The following is a 19847-nucleotide window of genomic DNA, read 5'->3' as shown; positions in this document are numbered from 1 at the left end:
CAGCATTTCTAATTTTAAAGACACAATACAGTATATATGAAAAACTGGGAAATAGGACTATATAAACAGTAGCTTTTAAAAAAAGCAAAGCAATGCAGTTTACAAAAATACGGATTGAGCAAAATTGTTTAGAATGAACATTAATATCCATAGGAATTATTTTATTAAGACTGCATGTAATTTAGAGAAGTATCGTTTAACCAAAGAATTATATTTATTTTAAGAATACTCACACAGTAATTTAAAAGATTTATCTTGTATGATCACCAAAATGATTAAGAAATTTCAAGTAGAAAAGGACAAAAGATACAAAATCTTTGGTATTATTAGGTACTTTAAAATATTTAACGCAATTAGATTTTTTTCATCAGTTACTATTTTTTTAAGTCGCCAATATTATTTGTTCTAGTGTTATATCTGGTCTCTATCCAAGTCATTACATGCTTTTTCAGCTGTCAACACATTTGCTCCAAAATTAAATTTATCAAATAATTAGTAATTATTTTCCTGTAAAAGCAACTGAGGAAACACATTATTGCATGGAAATCTATGAGGCTTTACTGATTCAGACTGATTTATTAGGCTTTTTCTAGTTTGTAATGAATAGCATACTAAAAAAATTAAATCCATTACTATTATTAAGTCTTAAAATGATTTTAAAGTCTCATAAGATTTCTTGGGTAGTATATTAAAATCATTATACTACATTTAGAACAGCAGTATTTTCCTTGTGTATACGTATTTTTCCATATATATACATATCTGTAATATGTGTGTGTGTGTGTATATATATATGTCACTAAGTTTTATTTCAAAATCGTCTACCCAAAATCTTTTACACAGGCTCTCCATCTACTCTTCAACTCAGGGGTTTGGGAGGTAATAATCCATTAGGCAGTGCTACATAACTCATACCCATTCACTCCAATTCACTCTCTCAATCTCTCTGTATCTCTCAATCCCTAGAAGAGGGACAGAGTTAAGAATGAGAAAATATATATTCCTATCCTCTTAATCTTCCTTTGCCCCAAACATAAACTTTATTTTCAATAAAATTATTGTTTTTAAACGTTATGCTATTGGTGTTAGATTTAAATATCTTGCAGCCACAACACATAATATGTTGCTATCCTGAATCCAACTTTTGTACATGTTGTATGATTGTCTTTACGTGGACAAACTACTAATAATAGCAGAGAGTGAGCACCCCTCTCAACTACAGCTGACTGCAGGCCTCATCACAAAGTCGATGGCTGAAGCAATTTCACTCCCCTAAATGAGAAAAAGCAATAACCCACAGCTGAGGAGTAATTATGAGTTTAAAATCCCTGCAATTCTTGTTGGAGACTATAGCTAGAGTTCTCTTAGAGTATTAATATACAAAGTTGTTAACTTTCAGTCCCTACAAGAAATATGGCAGTTAATTACATGAATTATCATGCTCACATTCACTACACAGGTAAATAGATGTTATCTGTGTAGATATGAGTGTATGCCAAGGCCCAATCTCTATATACCTTCCATACTTGAGTACCTATCCTGAGAATAGCTAACCCAGCCAGATGAAGAAGTGCTTCTTTCCCCTCTATGTTTTCATAGTGTAAGGTTTTCCTACTCTCAGTGTTGCTCTACACTTCATTTTGTGATAGTCAATGTTACCTTACCAAACTCCACGCTTATTCTGCCAGTCCAGGTGAATAGCAAGACAAGCAATGGGAAGCAGGGCGGAGGGGGGAGGGGGAGGTGGGGGAGGGCGGGGTCTACATTTAAATCTCCTCATCTGTCTCTTGTGTAATTCCTCACCTTAACAATCCTTCTCCAATCCTTTGCTGAAAATCTTACCTTCATAAAAATTACCTACTCTAACTACTCTATGTGATGGTGCACCTTTCTCTCCCAACTCATGAACCACCTTTCTCTGCCCTACATTTTGTTCATCTAATAGCACCATTTCTAACCAATTATATAGTTTAATTATGTACATTTATAATTTATTATCAGTCTCCCAACACACACACACATACACATGTGCAAATAGTGTAGATTTCACATTCCACAAGGGCAAATATATAAGGTTGTTTTGCTCTGTCATCTATTTTGGCACGAAGATAATGTCTGGCACATAAGAGACACTCAAAAAATAATGAATGAATGAATAATGGCAACACATCTACCCAGTTATGAATGTGGAAATCTCAGACTCTGAATTTGTCCCTTTACCTCTTGCATGAATTCCCAATTTATCTCTTTCTGGTCCTTCCAGTTCACTCTTACTATTCTCTCCCTATTCCTTGCTGGGCACTTCTAGTTAATAGTTAGAGGTTATGTGATAATTACACAACCCATTTTAAGGAGTGTCCCACCCTTTATACAGCAGCTAAAGTTACTTTTCCAAGAAGTATTTCTGATCATGCAGCTCTTCTTAAAATCCTTTAGAGGTTCAAAGTCACTAGCTTTGCATGGAATTAAAGGTCCTTAATCATCTGTCTCCTGCCTGGTTTGCAGTGTCATCTCCAGCCATGGCAACATTATAGATCATGTCCTCCAACCATCTTCAAAAACACTGAACTTCCCTTCATTTATTTCCTTTGAAAGGCTTCCCAGGCCTTCTCAATATTGCAAAGTCTAGTTTTAGCACCTATTCTCTCATGTTTACTTTGCCTTTTTCCTCCACTCTAGACAATGTGCTCTTGGAAGCAAGACACTACATCGTTTACTTTGGCCTAAATACAGTGGACATCCATAAATGCTTGTTAATTAAAGTTATTCAGCCGCTTTGAGCTCAGTTTCCTCACTTGTTAAATGATTTTTACCACCTACAAAGAGGATTCCTGGGAGAAACAAATAAAACATTATACATTGAAAATTCATAGCACTTAATGTTCACTGAATGTTATTAATCCTTCTTAAGACATATCATGGGCCCCATTTCAATTACCTCACCTACAGTGCTTAAATAAAAAATAGACTGGACAAGAAATAAGAGAGGCATGTTTGGTTTGTTTGTTCATTAGATTTTTTTTTTGTTTTTTGTTTTTTTTTTTTTTAAAAAAAACACCCTGCTTTTTTTTTTCAGTATTAACAATTGAGCTTTATGATGTAGAAGCTAAGATACTCTGTCATGTCCAGTTATATGCTTGGAAAGAAACTGGACTGGAATTCATGACTAATCCTCAGGATTGAGACAAGAAATGAAAATGTGGCCAGACAGCTAGGGGTGCACTCTTAGCATATTGTTGGGAGGCCCTGGCTCCTTAAGAGTTTCCCAGCACAGAGCTTTAGTCCTCTCCATCCCTATCCTTTCTTTGTTAAAACGTCTATCCCCACATCTAAAGAGCACTTACTAATCAGGTATCTTTTGGTTTAGTCTTTCAGAGTGTGTGGCTGTTAGTTCTGAATGGCCCTAAGTGCTTTTTTGTACTTAGTGGAGCCAACTTAGCCATTCACAGAGAAGCAATCTCTCTATAAATGAACAGATTTTCACACGTGGGCTGTAATATATGCATAACACATTTCTCGCGGTGTTAATTTTGGTCTAACATCCTCCTGTTGGTCTTGATTACCTTGGAGACTTACATCCTGTCTTCTGTATATATGTAGTTGTTAGTCACTTCTACTAAGTTGTCTCACCACCATTTCTCAAGAATGATAACAGAAGACACAATATTTCAATAACTGATTTTTCCTTTCAACAAATGTTCATTCAACCTCCTGTTTCCAGACATCGTACTAAGGCTTAGTCAAATCTAAACCTCGTGTAAAACTCTAAAATGCTGTAAAGGTCCAGCTAACTTTGTAGTAAAAATAAATGGAATCATTTCAGAATATTAATTGAATGTTTTTTTAAAAAAAAATACTAAGTAAAATGTAAATCTGAATATAGGTTCACTTCAAATTTATTATCGTTTTTCTAAAAACTGGAAATCCTAGACTGTTGTTTATGATTAGTCATATTATTGATATGGCTGCGAGTCAAACATAATCTGAATTGAACGTATCTTGAGAAAACAACAGCATACGAATAAATATGGTGAGACAGTATGGTGATAAATGCCATTTGGGATAGCATATTAATGGTGAAAAAATAGATAGCAATTTTTTAAATTGGGAGTATTAGAAGCTTTATCCATTTTGCTTATTTTATTCATGGTGTGCAAATCAAATACATGGACGACTGGACACAAATTCTGTGTAAATGATCTATATTGTGACAAATCGCAAGGCATCTGGTTAAGTGAGATATCTCCCTTGGGAAATAAAACGAAACAAGAAGTGTTTTTCTTCTTAAAAATCTGTACCCTGGTAGATAGGATCCAACATAAAATTAAACATCTCATCTAACTTTTCCAATGCCATGTTTCCAAAAGGAAATTACATTAAATTTGACCATTCAAAATGCAAAAAGCAAGACATCCAAGAATGAGGTTTGTAGCAGAATGTAATTTTAAAGACATGATTTTTCTCCATTACTGGAGATATCAAACATTTTAAAAGCCTGTTCTTTCCTAATTGGATTCCAGATCATTATTTTTTTTGGCCAAAAAAGAAAGGTTTTCTGCATTCTTAAAATAATTAGGCAAGATTTCAAATCAAATTATCCAATTTCAAACCTCTATTTTTCTCTCTAAAACGCCTGTTAGAGGAGGACTGCCGATGACTAAGCTTTGTGTCATTCTCATGGCTTTATTAGGAGAATGTTCTAAGTCCTTCACTTTCTATGTAATCAGAACTATAATTTCTTCAGGTTATTTTAAGACCCAGCTATGGCTAAAGCAGGAAACTCAATTTTATTCTGAGCTGTAGACATGTCGACACAGCAGAGCAGGGCTCCAGCTTTCTGGGCTATCTTCTTTCATAAACCCTCTTACTTGGTGTCAGACCAAGGCTCTAGGCTAGTTGTACTTACTCTCTGGGTGTCAGGTAACTGTTTCCAAGACATTTAGGGTAGTAGGACTGTTATTTTGGAAAATATGTGTTGACATATTATTATTCTACAAATGAACAGCTTACTTGTCCAGAGAGCACCACTCTTCATTACATCAATTTGAAAATCATATTCAACAGAAGGGCAGTTGAGAAAACCCAGGTGCCAGAAACATTTGATAAAAAAGCAGAACAGAAAGCTCATATGTCTACATGGTTCACCATACTCCGTTAGAATTTTATAACTTAATTAACCAACTCCATTTAAGCTTGCTTAGTTGCCTCTAATTATTCAGAAAAATTTTCTGTGTTGCAAAGTAATATTAACAGTGAGTGACATTTCTGCAAGTAACAGGTAACCTATTTCTTCTATAGTTGTGATATATAACTAAGTAAAGAAAGGAGAATAGGACAGTATAATAAAATAGAAAAAGTTACCTGCAAGAGGTGGTCTTCAGAATGAAAAGAAAAATATAGCATGATTACTTTAATATTTTGATGTATATCACGAAGTTTCTCACAGATATGTAAATTAATCTTATTCCTGAAGTAAACTTATTAATACTTTTAATTATTAATAAACATACTGATATAAAAACACTTTATTGAACTGTGATTTTCATGCTAGCATTTTTTTTCTTTGGGTTAAAATACTTTTACTACTTTTCTACTCCTACTACAACAATAAAATAATGGAAACAAGTACCATGAATCCATTAGTTGAGCTTATTATGCTATATGTACTGTATACCATTCTACATTTTTTTGCATTCATTAATATATTGAGCTCATCCTTCTATGTTAATATCTTCAGACATTACTTAATAACTTTAATGACTTGTATTTCAGAGTATGGATTATGTATTGACTTATAGTTAGATTGCCCTCAATTTTCCATTATTATAAATAAAACTGCTGATAAATATCCTGATACATAAATTATTGTGAATTTGTGCAAGTATTTCTGTATACCAATTAAGTAGAATTACTAGATTGTTGGGTGTGTAGATTTTTAATTTTTATAGTACTGCCAATTTATGCTGCTCCAAAATTTGAACAGTGTGCTCTTCCACTAATACATGACAACACCCCTTTCCTCCAAACCACAATCAACACTAAGTGTTATCTAGTCATTTATTTTTACTCCCATAATGTTGACAAAAATGGCACCTCATTGATGTGTTAATCACGACAAAGATTGATCATCTTCTCAGATACTTATTGCCTATTTTTGGTTATTCCTTTGTAAATGTGTTATTCATAGCCTTTGATTATTTATCCACTGAGTTACTGGTATTTCTTACTGATTTACAGTTTATATTTCTGCTTTATAGATATTAACCTCTTGAGCATTTAATATATGGTAACTTTTTATTTGTCTGTCATGTAATAAATAATAGTGTCATAATTTGTCATTTAATTTGTTTCTGACTACGAAGAATACCAAGTCAACAATTATTCTTTTTTAACTTTCTCTAGATAGGATTACACTGACCTAGATCTTTCCTAGAATGAGTTGTGATGACATCACTCATAAGCTCATTAACATAAACAGAAATATTTTTCCAAGGCATAATGTCTAAACTATATTTTTTGCTAGCATCATTTTCATATTGATCTATGAAGTAGGGTCTTCAAACTAAACTTTAGGTTAATTCTATACATAGTATTTATCAATCACTTAGAGCCCACAGATGTTTGCAAAACTAACAATACAGACACTGGGCTTCTGGACATAAAGATTCAATTTCTACCACACTATAGCTTCAAGGGGCAAATGACACATCCCACAGCTTCATACACGTTTGATTTCATTTTGGAATAAGAGGATCTAGAAAATAAACTTTTTACATGTCAGAAGCCTTTTCCTTGAAATATCAAAAACACTTTAATGTTTTAAGGTATTCTTTCCAAAATGGGTTAGATACATCTCTGCTTTTAAAGACATCTATAACATGGAGGAGCCAGCCAGGGCTATTACTGGCCTTTCAGTAAATGCATTGTGAAACTGTGGTTCCCTCAGGGCCAGTTAAATACAACAGTCGGCTTTAATGGAGGTGGGACAAGCTTTTGCATTAATTTCTCGACCTTTTCTATATTTGGAAGATGGGTTGGTTTTCTTTTTGCTTTTTATTGTGTGCTGTGGCTCTAGGTAAGTCTTTAGGTAGTCTAAATCTAGTAAACTCCCCTGCTTGTAATCTATGCCTTTTAGTCTTGGGCTGAAAACCCAAATAATCAGATTTGTTATCACTCTTTCTAAAATTGATCACTTACGTTTGCTAGGGACACAAACTTCTTTGAGTATTAAGACATGGAATTGACAGTCTCTCCCCAAAAATGCATATGTACACAAATATATTTGTTTGCAGACAATTTTCTTAGATTCAGAAACTGCCTAAAGCTCATTCACAGATCCCTTGGGCTCTCCAAGTCTCTTTCTGGGTTACTTCAAACTCTTGATTTTGATTCGTATAGAAGAAGTTCCCAAATAAATGAGTCATTAGAAGTCAGTCTAGTTGGAGAAGATAAATACCAGTAAATCAATCACTGTGGGAGAGAGTAAATCAATAAATGCAGGAGTGTGTGAAATAATAATAAATAATGTCCTTTTAAAAGCTCAATTAAAACAAATAAAATAAGTGATTATTTGCTTATGGTGAAAATTTCTCATAAAATTTTACTTCAAATGAGAAAACAATGAAAAATGTATGTGTGAACACTGTATAACTGTAAGTGTGAGCATGTGAGTGAAAGAACTGGGAATAGAAAATGAGAGGGACCGTTTGTATTTTTAAAACAAAAAAATTGTACTTCAGCCAGAAAAGCTGTCATTCCAATTACTACTTCAGAAGTATAGTCAGGAGTTTCTTAGCATGTGAAAGAAGATTCTTGTCTTCACTACCCTGTATCTTGTCAACTCTGCACGAAAAGCCCATTTTCTGCCCTGCTGTCACAATTCTGGCAGAAACAGAGGGGTGAGAATGGAAGAACACAGGAGTAAAGGCCTCTTCTTTAATTAAGGCATCCTGTCTTAACTTGTACTCTTCTACCTGCAACATCGTGTTCTGAAAGATGGACAAATGTTCAAATCAGTGTTGAGAAAAGAAATGTGACTGACAAGAGAATAACAAAGTTGGTATATGATGTGTAATAGATTACAGCTAATTCTTTAGAACGAATGTATAGAAGAACTATGAGAGCAGCCATACTAGACTCTAGACTGTAAAAGAGGAGAAACGGAGGGGAGGAAATAATGCAAGCAGCTCTCGCATCACACAAGCTGATCCTTTAGTTCGTTCATTCCCAAACATCGTATTCAGTTCTTACCAGGTGTAAGGGACCATACTTGACATGAAACTACAAGTGGAAAGTAGCAAGTAAATAAAACATCCTCAGAACGCATGTTCATAATGCATTCTTTGAACTTTTATCGTTCGTAAGAACAGAGTCAGGTGGCAAGCAGTGAAATGAGGCAGTCACAAAGACGGACTCTTAAAAGATATCAATTCCTGTAAGCACATGACGCCCTGCACTGAATAACCTTTCTGAATATGTTTGTCTTTAAATACCAGAAAGTAAATCTGTCAATGTGTGAGATCATCAGTTTTGAGCCAAAAAAATTATCTTGGACTAAATATTCATATTTATTTAAACATAAATTAGAAATATAGAGAATGCTGGCTGAATTGGGGTGATGGTGGTGGTTGTTGTTGTTGCCAGAAAAAGAAGCCTAAAATCAGATGTCTTTTTAAGTAATCTTTCTATATAATTTTTTACCACTATGCCAGATGTTTGATTTTTCAGCTAAGGCAGATCTGATGCTCAATGTATTACTATCTTTTTTTTTTTTTTTTTTTTTTTTTCTGAAATGGAGTCTGACTCTGTCACCCAGGCTGGAGTGCAATGGCACGATCTCGGCTCACTGCAACCTCTGCCTCCTGGGTTCAAGTGGTTCTCCTGCCTCAGCCTCCCAAGTAGCTGGGACTACAGGCACGCACCACCACGCCTGGCTAAGTTTTGTACTTTTAGTAGAGACAGGGTTTGGCCATGTTGGCCAGGCTGTTCTCAAAACTCCTGACCTCAGGTGATCCACCCACCTCGGCCTCCCAAAGTGCTGGGATTACAGGCGTGAACCACTGCACCCAGCCTAATATATTACTATCTAGAATGTGAATTTGACACACATCAGAACATCCTCTGGGGTTCTCATGTGAAGGAGGTGAGAGGAAGGTTGAGTTGTCCTTTCCCTGTTTCTGTTCTTAAGTAAATAGGATATTGACTAGGGCGGTAAGGTGACATCCTCCTTTCTGGAAATCACAACTCTAAAAACATCAGCTATCCAGAACATACCAAAGACTCAAGTGATTTTGGCCTTTTATTGTCCAAATTACATTTTCTATGGATATGAGCATAACTGAATATATTTTACCCAGAGGAAATCCTTCTTAAAGGTCTTTTAAATTTCACTGTAGAAACCAATGCAATAAGCCCAACCATCTGAGGTTTTATTCTCTAACTATACTGCACATAATAAATTAGGATGACACAATGTGACCCTACTAGAAAGAGGCCTGCAGGCAGGATGAAGAGTATAAAATCACAGCTGCAAAGCCATTTTTGTCTGAAGAAAACAACCCAAAACATTTTAAGTGTGACTGAAGAACCTCCATATTTGAAGTATGACATAGTTAATATTCATAAAAATAATAATGTGTCCTTAGTAAAAGCGTCATGAAGAATGAAAAGAAGTTCTTCTTCCCTTTAAGTTTTAAAATTAAAAATTGGCTTTTAAAATATATTCTTTATATATCTTATGCCTAGAAAACCCAGGATAAAAAGCCTAGAACATTTAAAGTGCAAACGCACATGTGCACTTGAAATATCAGCTGCTGTAAATGGATGATATTCAATCCATTCATTCATTCACTTATCCCATGAATATTCATTAAGCAATTATTATATGTCAACCAATCTTCTAAGCCTTAGGTTTGCTTATGTTGAAACTCCATGTTTTAATTAACTCAGGGATTGTATTTTTATTTTATATCATTTCCTTTAAATGCTAATGAATGTGTTCAGGGATGGAACCCCCTTTGTTCTCCAAAATTATAATGCTCTTTGATCTCACTGACAAAATAGAAGACTGCTTACTGCCATTCTGTTAACTGGCTACAAATCTTGGTCCAGGATACTGTGGCCTGAAGGGCCCAATGTATCTAGAACTCTACCTCATGTTTTGGGAGCTGCTACTTAGCCCTGGATTCCACATAATATGTCTAACGCTGTAGGAGTTAGAAATCTTTGCAAACTGGCTTTCACCAACTACCCAAGTAGCTAAAAAAAAATTTCATTCTCAGAATACTGAATATTTGTGAATGACTGATGTGTTTTTGGCAACGAAGTGAATACTTCAGTGAGGCACACTATATTCAGCAATGAGATACACTTAACATATGAAAGAAAAATTTCCATGCATTACATTTCAAAAGATTGGAATGAGGAAGAAGGAAAAAATACTCTTGTTATCTTGATTGCAACATGTAGCTTTGGCATCATTTAAATATCACCATAGTAGGTGTAAAACCCAATAAAATATGACTTTAGAACCAATAACCAATATAATCTCTCTTTCTGTTTTTAAATTTTAACCATATGACTATAAACTGGAGTTTAGAAAAAGTTATGAATAAAAATTCCTAAGGACTATGTAGTACTTATCCCAAAATACTAGTTTAATGAAAAAAATTATTTTTATTGTTATTATTTTCTTATTATTTTTAGAGACAGGGTCTTATGTGTCATCCAGGCTAGAGTGCAGAGGCATGATCATAGCTCACTTCAAACTCAAATTCCCGGACTCAAGCAATCCTCCCACCTCAGCCTCTGGAGTAGCTAGGACTACAGGCACACACCACAACAGCCAGCTAATTATTTTTTGTTTTTATTTTTGTAGAGACAGGGTCTCACTATGTTGCCCTGGATAGTCTCAAACTCCTGGCCTCAAGCTATCCTCCCACCTTAGCCTTCCAAATCCTGAGATTTATAGGCATGGGCCACAGCACACAGCCAAGAAAATTATTTTGATTAAAATAAACTGGGGAAAAAAGATAGCTGGAAACAATTATTTACTTATTAAGCAGCTGACCTGCAGCAATTAATTATATTAAGTGTTAATATTTAACTGGAATTTCTGCTTTTTAAAAATAATCTCTGTTTTTGTGCTTAACTGAAATTTCTGTTATATTTTAGCCCAAAATAAGTCCGAATTTTTAAAAGTGAAATACAATTTTAAATTGACCTAGAAAATTCAAATGTAGTCACTGGGCAAAGAGATTGGAAGAAAAACATGAACACTAATGATACAACTTTATATTTCTGATAAACAATCAAATAATAATCTTCATTACTAAGATGGTAATAAATAGTTCTAAGCTATAAGAAATTTGGCATATAGTCAAATTTTCCGTCTATTTCTTTCTACTTCTATTAGAAGAATGACATAACTCTTGCTACAGAGAAAAATATGAAATAGTTCAATTATAGTTGTAATACATGCATTGTATATGCATATACACATACAACACATATACACACCAGAGAAAAAGAAAGATTGATTCAGATTGTTTTGAGGTATCAAACTAAGCTAGATAAGTCATAACAATTAGTGATAGTTCTTTGTAAACAGGTCTATAACAGACCACAACACTTTTGTGAAAAGGCAATATATTCTAAGCCAAAGTCAGACACAGCATAAGCTTCAAAATAAGCAATAACATTTAAATAAGCTAGAAGTGAATGGGTTTCTAAACCTAAAATCTGTAGGATTATAAACTAGCAGTATCAAACAAATTACTGGGGTTATTTGCCCATTAAATCAAAATTATTTTGGAGGTTCAAGAAAGACATAGTCTTGTGATATGATCTGGTTTAGGGAATTAAAAAGTCAAATCCCTAACATTTTTAAGGATGGCAGGGACCTAACGGTAATCTAGGCAACCCATCCTAGCTTACAGATGCCAGAGAATACAGCTAGATTACCTATCTTCACACAGACAGTGGCAGATTTGGCTAAACCTCCTGAAAATCCTCTCTATTGTGTTGAAAGTGACGTAGACACAGTGGCCTTCATTCTGAGAACAGCCAAATACATAATGGTCTCAAGGGCCTTGGCATTGGCTGTTCCCGCTGCCTGGAATTGCTGTCCTTTGATCTTTGCATGGCTGGGCTCTTCTAGTCACTCAGGCATCAGCTTAAAAGTCACTTCTTCATTGGTCTTTTAAGGCACTATTCAGTGACTAACCTGGTGAAGCTTTAGGATACAGTTATCTACCTTTCTTCTTTGACTAAATTATCACCTCTCTATTTCACTCTATCGTACTCATAGATCTGAATCTTTTATTTGGTCTCAAGTTATTTTTTGAGAATTGAGCTAGATCAACATTGTGTACTTCTCTCACCTAGTTTAGAACCACTTTACTAAAGTCCCTGCCATATCTTCATAAAATTCCTTCCGGTCCCTCTATACAATGCAAGATCCTACATGCATGATACAATACATAGGCTTTGCAGAAATTTAAATTGTAACCTGCATAATTGGATAACAACAGTATTGCAAAAATAGATATTTGAGTACAAAATCATTTGGCTATGAGTTTAAAAACTGAATATATTAATTGTTCCCAAACTATTTAATTAACAGTTTGTCCTCTTTCCATTGATTTGTGATGCAAACTCTGTCATACACAAAGCTACTAAAAATAACGTTGTATTGTATTCCTTGTCATCTATGTGAGCATGTCCCTGCCCAAACCAAATAATCATTATTAATTCAGCTTTGTATGACTTGACATCTAGGCTTCTTCTCTCCATTTGTTGCTTTACAAAACTGCCATTTGTGCACACTTACTCGTATATTTGAATTTTTGGAATCAGTATGCCTTGTTCCTTCATAGATCCTGTCAGGATTTTAATCAACATTGTGCTGAAATATAATACACATATAATGTATAGAAGAAATTTACAGCAGACTATGTATGAGGCGGGAAATCGAATGGTTAGTAGAGTTGAGGTGGAAATAAGATTTACTTCTTGTTATACATCACTTAGTGTATCTGACTTAATACTATTCATCAAGCATCTTTTTTAAAAAACTGTTTTAAAAACAAAGAGATATGTAGATTAATTTGGGAACAAATAACTTTTTAAAGATGTAGTCTTCCTATTCATGAGCATAGCATCGCTCAAATCTGATCAAGTTTTCTTATATGCCCTTCAACAATGTTATTAATTTTTCCATAAAAGTTTCATTTGCCATGTAAATGCTAGCACTATTACATTTTGTGTTTAGTTGGTTTTTATATAAAACAGTCCTTTCAATGTTTTATTTTGTACTGACCTTGTACTGAGCAATATAAGTGAACTCTTTATTATTTCAATTATTTTCTTTTCCTTTTAATTTCTAATACATCTTATTGAATGTTCATGTCTTGAAACATTGACCAGGACATCCAAAGACAATTCCTGACATTAAAGAGAATGTATTTTAATTTTACCATTAAATATAAAGTTTCAGATAGGGTGAATGGGTTTTGGTCAATAACACTTACTTCCCTCTTCTATTTTTTAGTTTAATAAGAGTTTCTATGCTGGAAGTATACTGAATTTTATTGCATGTTTTTCTACATCTAATGAGAAGATTTTTTTTTTCTTAATTCATTATTAACAGGGCAACATTCACTGATAGACTTTTTTCCTTTAACCAATCTTGCATTCCTGGAATTCTCTCTCCATAAAAGAAAACCCATATGGCTAATAGCATATGAAAACCACTCGAATGCAACTGTAGTCAGAAAAATTCACAGAAAAAAGTAATTCTCTACCATTTTCATCTTTAAGATTGGCAAAAATATCTACAGTCTGACAATATCCAATATATTGGCAGGGGTGTGGAGAAAGTGGGTCTCATATATATGACTGGTGAAGCATAAAGATAATCTCTGTTACCTGTTGGTTGAGTGCCCAAGGAAGCTGACTGGGCAGTAGATAATCAAATAGAAAGATGTTGTCTCCTGTGTCCACTAAACAATTTAATATTTGTCTTTTCTTTTATTTGTTTATTTATTTATTTGAGACAGAGTCTCACTCTGCTGCCCAGGCTGGAGTGCAATGGAGTGATGTCGGCTCACTGAAGCCTTGACTTCCTGGCTCAAGCGATCCTCCCACCGCAGCCTCCCAAAGTGCTGGAATTAAAGGCATGAACCACTGTACCTGGCAATTTAGTTTGGTTTGTAGTCATCTAAGACTGAACCGAGATAGAGGTTTCTAACGTTAGAGTTATAACTATATTCAGACTTGAAACTATGTGCTGGAAAGAAAAAGTAAAAAAAGAAAAAGATATTGATCTTTCCAGATCAAGGATGTGGAAGAATGTCCATTTAATTATTGGGATAATAAATAGTGAGAGACTAGGGGTACTACGGGTATCAGTTGATTGAGGGTTGTTTTCCTTCTTACAATATAAAAGTTAGGTTAAGCTGATATTCAGATAATTTTTTTATAATATTTTTATGTTCATCTTTCAGCAAACAAATGAACAATGATAAGAAAGCCTAATTGGCAGCCTTTGCAAATTCACTAAAAGGACACTGGCATACATTTGTTCACCATGATATACTACACTGTGTTCAACACCTATGCTGTAAAATTTGGTTTTATTATCTAACTCCTTTCTCAGCCCACACATCTATTATCAACGAACTCAATTAATTTTCTAAGTCTTAATGCCCTTATCCTAACTTATGCTGTTTTAAGGATAAAATAGAGCAAAAAGACCACGCTGAAAGATTTATATCTTATTCCCTATACCATTCCTTTCCCACATACACATAAAGATAATTTTCTCATTCTTCTCTTAGAAGAGTTGTACATAGAGATAGATTCACCCATTCCATCTATATTTCCTTAATATCTCACTATGTTAACTCCTTGTTCTGACATTTTACTTTAGATAATTTTTCAAATTACTGACACCCCTGGCATTGAGATTTTGATTAAATTGTTCATCAAAAATCATCATTCCTTGCCCCCTTGTCAAATAATATAGCTAATTAAATAATGTCAGAATAAATGTAGATGAGCTAGATAGCAATTGTGGGGATAAATTATTTCCAATTGACATTATTATTAACAGAAAAATCCACCTATTTTTGGCCCTTATCTAAGAAAATTGTCTCTACATAAAAATATCGGAGAAGGGAAAAATAGTATTAAATGCAAAGTGTTATTTGAATAACATAAAAGTACACCTGTAATCATTTTCACAACTAAATTTATTCTTCTCTTGGATTAAAAAAAGTATGCATTTATATTCAGGCAGTCTTAAATTAGCTATTTCACATTTCACATTTTGAATGCAGACACATATCCCAGGAAATTTCTATTGGCATTCATTATTCATTGAAAAATCACATCAAATAAGAATATTCCCAAATTCCCTTTGTTAAGAATAACTGAAGCATTTAAAGGGTCATATACACCTTGTTAAAGCATTGGAGGTCATTACTGCTTACATTCTATAATGAATAATTTTAATTTGGGGGCAAAAAGCTCTAACACCTCAAAAATGTCTACATTTTTCAAATCTACAAAGAAACTGAGGAGTAATTTTCTTCATAAAAGAAGAAATCATTTTTTAAAAATACCTAATGTATAAAAACACATTGTGCAATAACACTGTACTCTTTAATCATTCATTTATCTAAAAATAGTCTCAGGGATCAATTATATGCTAGATACTGTAGGGAATAAAAATAGAAGTAAAACATGATCCTTTTCCTCTTGGAGCTTATAATATAACTAATTGGGGGGATGAGGACACACATACACAGTCACAGTGTAAGAGAAAGTGGAAATGTTCTAAAGAGAGTAATAAAAGGACTATGAGGATCGAGAGAGAAGGGAGAAAGAGAAAAAAATACACGTAATTAGGGAAGTATTAATATTACAGAGGTGAGGGGAAATCAGTGATGGTGTCAGACATTAGGTAACATTTGCATTGGGGTTGTAAGAGAATTTTCCCCAGTGATGACCAGTTGGAATAGAGCATTAAGGTATCTCAGAAGAAGGAAATACCTGGTAATTCTTAGACTAAGAAATCAACAACAACAAAAACAGATAAACAAGCAGCCTCGTTTAAAAAATACAGCTTTCAAGTACTCAATAAATACTGATTGAATGAGATAATCACTCGGGGGAAAAAACAAGTCACCACTAACCATTTTTCTCAAGCTACACTGTGAATCCACAAAGCACGTTGGCCAGGAGTTTGGCTGGGTCTCAGTCTTCTTGAGGCTAGAGAAAATCGTAGCCGACAGTCTTCCCCTGGTTCTCCCACCTACCCATTGATAAAGGCTTCCCCGCCCCTTCCACAAGGCAGAAGTAAGTGGAGATTAAAATAGCTCCAGAACACTTCCTGCTCTATTCTAATTGTGCTTTGACTTAGACCAATTGGAATGTTGAGGGAAAACCCCATGAGGCATCAAGCATGTGAGATAATGTGTCAGTCCCTCAAAAATGTTTGTCCAACCTACTCTGTGTATCCACCGTTGTTCCCTATTCACAAAGCATAATGTGTGAGGAAAAATAGCTCTTAGCTGTTTCTCCCTTTTTAAAAAATAGATGTGTCACCTTCATGAAATACTTCCTTATACAACTATTTTTTTGTAACAATGTGTCACGAATCTAGCCAGTTGCTAACCCAACGAAGACTATGTATGCTATGTATGCTAAATATTTTCTTGGGAAGTTATGATTCTCCAGCCGCCTAACAAAGGTGTGATTTGACCCATGATCTACCTGAATTAAATACCTGGCACGTTGTAGGTACACAGTAAATGCCTGTGTGATGAATACTGTATTTCATACCCCTTTAAAAAGTGTGCAATATTGTGTTTATGAGAAAATGTTCTAAGACTTCTAACTTCAGCTGGTGAAGATACTCTGCTCCCCTTCTTTTGGGTTTCTGAGAAAGAGAAACTGTTTGCTTCACTAAACTACTAGCAATGACTCATACTGCTTGGGTAAGAAATGTAAGCACAATTGACAGGGCAGGGGAGATGAGGGACAAGGGTGAACCTTAGGAACAAGGAAAGGGAACAAGTTCTAAAAAAGCCTTCACTTCAAGTTAATAATATGAATACAAGAGAGAGGCACTTGGTTCACGATCTCTATGAAAAACAGAGAAAACCATGGCTAACAGCCTTTCTCCAGTTCCCTTACCTACCTACTGCTAAATGCTTCCCCATCCTTTCCACAAAGCAGAGGTAACAATATTGAAATAGATCCAGACCATTCCTAATCTGTTTTAACTGTGCTTCTGTTCTACTTGACTTAGACCAAATTAAATGTTGAAGGAAAATCTACTTTTTTTAGAAAGATACCCTTTACAGGTTAGCAGACTCAAAAGCCTTCACTTAACTACCCTAGCTACCCTGGCTAATACTGCCCTATCAGTCACTTTCTACCCCATTGTCTTATTTTATTTCACCTTAATACTAATTCCTATCTCAAGTAGCTTTATCTATCCATCCATCATTCCATTGACCAACCATGTATCTCCTTGTTTTGTTTAATAGCTGTATCTTCTGTGTCATATGGTTGGTTCTTAAACAGTTTCGGGTGAAAAAATGAACCGATAAATGACTCTTTCACCTCAGTTCCCAAAGCTTCAAACAATTTCATCTTCCAAAGTCTTCGACCCGCTCATTAAAAGAGTGGTCAGGATGCAACATGTTATGTTGTTCCTTCAGTTGCTTCCACTTCCACTCTGAATTTATTTCCATCTTGACTTCTTTTAAGATACATTTCAATTACTGTGTGTTTCCTATTTTTGTCTTTCATTTTGCAAATTCCTAATGGTCAGCAGATAACCAAACAAAACACAAAACATATTTATCTTTTAAAAACATGGGAGGCCGAGGCAGGCGGATCACCTGAGGTCGAGAGATCGAGACCAGCCTGACCAATGTGAAGAAACCCCATCTTTACTAAAAATACAAATTTAGCCAGGCTTGGTGGCACATGCGTGTAATCCCAGATACTCAGGAGGCTGAGGCAGAATAGCTTGAACCCGGGAGGCGGAGGGTGCAATGACCCAAGATGGCGCCATTGCACTCTAGCCTGGGCAACAAAAGCAAAACCTCATCTCAAAAAATAATAATAATAATAATAGCCGGGTGCGGTGGCTCACGCCTGTAATTCCAGCACTTTGGGAGACCGAGGCGGGCAGATCACGAGGTCAGGAGATCTAGACCATCCTGTCTAACATGGTGAAACCCCGTCTGTACTAAAAATACAAAAAAAAATTAGCCGGGCGTGGTGGCAGGCGCCTGTAGTTCCAGCTACTCGGGAGGCTGAGGTGGGAGAATGGTGTGAACCCGGGAGGTGGAGCTTGCAGTGAGCCGAGATCGCGCCACTGCACTCCAGCCTGGGCGACAGAGTGAGACTCTGTCTCAAATAGTAATAATAATAATAATAAAAATAATAATAATAATATGTAATGAATATTTGGAAGACCTGCATAAGTTATCCATTCTATAGCATTTGGCAAATGTTTAACATAAAATGCACTAACATCCATTTTAACATTTTTATCATTTAGGAAAAATGAGTTAATAGTAAAAAAATATAAAATGCAAATTTAACATTAAAACACAATTCTAACTTTAGAGCAAAGTAACAATTGCTAAGGTTTGAATTAAGCACACAAAGTAAATTGAGAGAACACTTCTCAAATGTAAAACTGCATATTTTACTGTATATGAGACTTGCTGGGAACATCAAGAGGTAGTAATACCCAAACAGCAAGCAGAGGCTTACACTTACTTTTCTCATATGCTGAGAATTTTATCTCATCTATTTAAATCAGTAACTCACAATAGTGCATTATAATGACAGTATCTTTTATGGCTATATTTTATATATTGTGGTAATAAAGCTAGGAGCATTGGTGTTATTTATTATTAAAAGTCATTCATGATGTATATTTGCCTTTTTCCCATCCTTATAGTTAACCTGTATATTTAGTGTGCTTATAATAGTCAATTGTTTTTCATAAACCAATTCTTAAACCCAAGCTTCATGGGATTAAAAAAAAAAACTCTAAATCTATTGGAGAAATTGAATAGAATTTAGATTTCTTAGTTTTTAGAAACAGATATATATACACTTTCCATAATAGAATCATTCTTACAAAGTGAAAAAAGAAAACAGTATGTGTGTGTAATGCCATATTCACTAGAAGGGTCAACAGCCCCAAGGAGCTCTGTTTATGAGCAATATTAACACCAAATGGAGAGCTTAGCAATGTCTGTTTCTAAAAATAAACCCTGTGTGTCTCTTGTTGTCATCATCAACCAGAGTCCTGTGTGCTCTGAGACAGCATCAAGGCCGCCTCTTTGCCTTTCCATAAGCATGATACATCATTACCAGAGCTCTCCCTTTTCTCTCAAGGTGGCAGAGATAAAAAGAATTCTGCAATCACCCTAAGCACACATTTAAACAACATTATTGCCCCTTAAGCAGACAGTTATCATGTTATTTTGGCAGCAGGAAGGAATCTGTGGTTTCACTTGAATGTTATTCTTCTTTATTTAAACTACTAGAAATAACCCAAAAATGACAGAATGCTCTTTCTATAAATAATCATTCCAGTGTAGAGTTATATTAGGAGGTAACTCATACGGCATGATAACGCCTAACAAGCTAATCTTAGACCTGCGATGCCATAAGATAGGAATACCGAGGCTAAGAATAACTGACCCAAAGGAGTCAGGCTGCTAAAGAGAGGCACAGACATGTGGACATCTGCAGGTTTTAATGCATTTAATGATCTTCTGAAAGCTTCTTTCCCCTAGGAAGGCAATAAA

General features: G+C 34.9%; 1 protein-coding gene across 4 annotated transcripts in view; it reads right to left on the bottom strand.

Moving 5' to 3' along the window:
• The window catches only part of HDAC9 (histone deacetylase 9), an 857715-nt gene that overhangs the window by 483451 nt on the left and 354417 nt on the right, over positions 1-19847 (bottom strand). The window contains exon 1 of one of the 4 annotated variants that reach the window (XM_063708396.1): positions 16197-18244. The exons of the other annotated variants lie outside the window; for them this stretch is intronic. The gene's annotated coding sequence lies outside the window, so the exon portion shown is untranslated. Of the gene's footprint in view, positions 1-16196; positions 18245-19847 lie in introns of those variants that run through there. 4 annotated transcript variants of the gene reach the window in all.

The sequence above is a fragment of the Gorilla gorilla genome, chromosome 6 (assembly GCF_029281585.2).
Source record: "Gorilla gorilla gorilla isolate KB3781 chromosome 6, NHGRI_mGorGor1-v2.1_pri, whole genome shotgun sequence".
Lineage (NCBI taxonomy): Eukaryota > Metazoa > Chordata > Mammalia > Primates > Hominidae > Gorilla > Gorilla gorilla.
Note: the sequence above shows the minus strand (reverse complement) of the source record. Positions and strands in the feature narration are given on the sequence as shown.